The sequence below is a fragment of the Phalangium opilio genome, unplaced genomic scaffold (assembly GCF_054372755.1).
Source record: "Phalangium opilio isolate 3A_F unplaced genomic scaffold, DU_Popi_V2 ptg001170l_1, whole genome shotgun sequence".
NCBI classification, from domain to species: Eukaryota; Metazoa; Arthropoda; class Arachnida; order Opiliones; family Phalangiidae; genus Phalangium; species Phalangium opilio.
Genome location: NW_028324255.1, coordinates 6,988,995 through 6,991,781, shown reverse-complemented (window position 1 = coordinate 6,991,781; position 2,787 = coordinate 6,988,995). Strand labels below are relative to the sequence as shown.

The 2,787-nt window shown below is 48.7% G+C and overlaps 1 non-coding gene across 1 annotated transcript; it reads right to left on the bottom strand.

Moving 5' to 3' along the window:
* Nucleotides 1-933: 933 nt before the first annotated feature.
* TRNAH-GUG (transfer RNA histidin (anticodon GUG)) lies at nucleotides 934-1,006 on the bottom strand. Its single transcript has one exon. It is a non-coding gene; the product is annotated as a tRNA-His (tRNA).
* Between the last annotated feature and the right edge of the window lie 1,781 nt (nucleotides 1,007-2,787).

Here is a 2,787-nt window from a genome sequence, read left to right as displayed (position 1 = left end):
GTATTGTGTAAAAACCTTGACTTTTTACGTCACATCTGAGACCTCACAACACCGCTCCCGAATGGGCTCGAACCACCAACCTATTGGTTAACAGCCGAACGCGCTAACCATTGCGCCACGGAAGCCCAAAAGTTAAATGCTCGTTAGGTATTGTGTAAAAACCTTGACTTTTTACGTCACATCTGAGACCTCACAACACCGCTCCCGGATGGGCTCGAACCACCAACCTATTGGTTAACAGCCGAACGCGCTAACCATTGCGCCACGGAAGCCCAAAAGTTAAATGCTCGTCAGGTATTATGTAAAAACCTTGACTTTTTACGTCACATCTGAGACCTCACAACACCGCTCCCGGATGGGGTCGAACCACCAACCTATTGGTTAACAGCCGAACGCGCTAACTATTGCGCCACGGAAGCCCAAAAATTAAATGGTCGTCAGGTATTGTGGAAAAACTTTGGCTTTCTACGTTACATTTGAGATCACACAACACCGCTCCCGGATGGGCTCGAACCACCAACCTATTGGTTAACAGCCGAACGCGCTAACCATTGATCCACGGAAGCTCAGAAATTAAATGGTTGTCAGGTATTGTGGAAAAACTTTGGCTTTCTACGTTACATTTGAGACCCCACAACACCTTTCCCGGGTGGGCTCGAACCACCAACCTTTCGATTAACAGCTGAACGCGCTAACCATTGCGCCACGGAAGCCCAAAAATTAAATGCTCGTCAGGTATTGTGTAAAAACCTTGACATTTTACGTCACATCTGAGACCTCACAACACCGCTCCCGGATGGGCTCGAACCACCAACCTATTTGTTTACAGCCGAACGCGCTAACCATTGCGCCACGGAAGCCCAAAAGTTAAATGCTCGTCAGGTATTGTGTAAAAACCTTGATTTTTACGTCAAATCTGAGACCTCACAACACCGCTCCCGGATGGGGTCGAACCACCAACCTATTGGTTCACAGCCGAACGCGCTAACCATTGCGCCACGGAAGCCCAAAAGTTAAATACTCGTCAGGTATTGTGTAAAAACCTTGACTTCTTACGTCATATCTGAGACCTCACAACACCGCTCCCGGATGGGCTCGAACCACCAACCTATTGGTTAACAGCCGAACGCGCTAACCATTGCGCCACGGAAGCACAAAAGTTAAATGCTCGTCAGGTATTGTGTAAAAACCTTGACTTTTTACGTCACATCTGAGACCTCACAACACCGCTCCCGGATGGGCTCGAACCACCAACCTATTGGTTAACAGCCGAACGAGCTAACCATTGCGCCACGGAAGCCCAAAAGTTAAATACTCGTCAGGTATTGTGTAAAAACCTTGACTTCTTACGTCACATCTGAGACCTCACAACACCGCTCCCGGATCGGCTCGAACCACCAACCTATTGGTTAACAGCCGAACGTGCTAACCATTGCGCCACGGAAGCCCAAAAATTAAATGGTCGTCAGGTATTGTGGAAAAACTTTGGCTTTCTACGTTACATTTGAGATCACACAACACCGCTCCCGGGTGGGCTCGAACCACCAACCTATTGGTTAACAGCCGAACGCGCTAACCATTGCGCCAAGGAAGCCCAAAATTTAAATGCTCGTCAGGTATTGTGTAAAAACCTTGACTTTTTACGTCACATCTGAGACCTCACAACACCGCTCCCGGATGGGCTCGAACCACCAACCTATTGCTTAACAGCCGAACGCGCTAACCATTGCGCCACGGAAGCCCAAAACCTAAATGCTCGTCAGGTATTGTGCAAAAAACTTGACTTTTTACGTCACATCTGAGACCTAACAACACCGCTCCCGGATGGGCTCGAACCACCAACCTATTGGTTAACAGCCGAACGCGCTAACCATTGCGCCACGGAAGCCCAAAATTTAAATACTCGTCAGGTATTGTGTAAAAACCTTGACTTCTTACGTCACATCTGAGACCTCACAACACCGCTCCCGGATGGGCTCGAACCACCAACCTATTGGTTAACAGCCGAACGTGCTAACCATTGCGCCACGGAAGCCCAAAAATTGAATGGTCGTCAGGTATTGTGGAAAAACTTTGGCTTTCTACGTTACATTTGAGATCACACAACACCGCTCCCGGATGGGCTCGAACCACCAACCTATTGCTTAACAGCCGAACGCGCTAACCATTGCGCCACGGAAGCCCAAAACCTAAATGCTCGTCAGGTATTGTGCAAAAAACTTGACTTTTTACGTCACATCTGAGACCTAACAACACCGCTCCCGGATGGGCTCGAACCACCAACCTATTGGTTAACAGCCGAACGCGCTAACCATTGCGCCACGGAAGCCCAAAAGTTAAATACTCGTCAGGTATTGTGTAAAAACCTTGACTTCTTACGTCACATCTGAGACCTCACAACACCGCTCCCGGATGGGCTCGAACCACCAACCTATTGGTTAACAGCCGAACGTGCTAACCATTGCGCCACGGAAGCCCAAAAATTAAATGGTCGTCAGGTATTGTGGAAAAACTTTGGCTTTCTACGTTACATTTGAGATCACACAACACCGCTCCCGGGTGGGCTCGAACCACCAACCTATTGGTTAACAGCCGAACGCGCTAACCATTGCGCCAAGGAAGCCCAAAATTTAAATGCTCGTCAGGTATTGTGTAAAAACCTTGACTTTTTACGTCACATCTGAGACCTCACAACACCGCTCCCGGATGGGCTCGAACCACCAACCTATTGCTTAACAGCCGAACGCGCTAACCATTGCGCCACGGAAGCCCAAAACCTAAATGCTC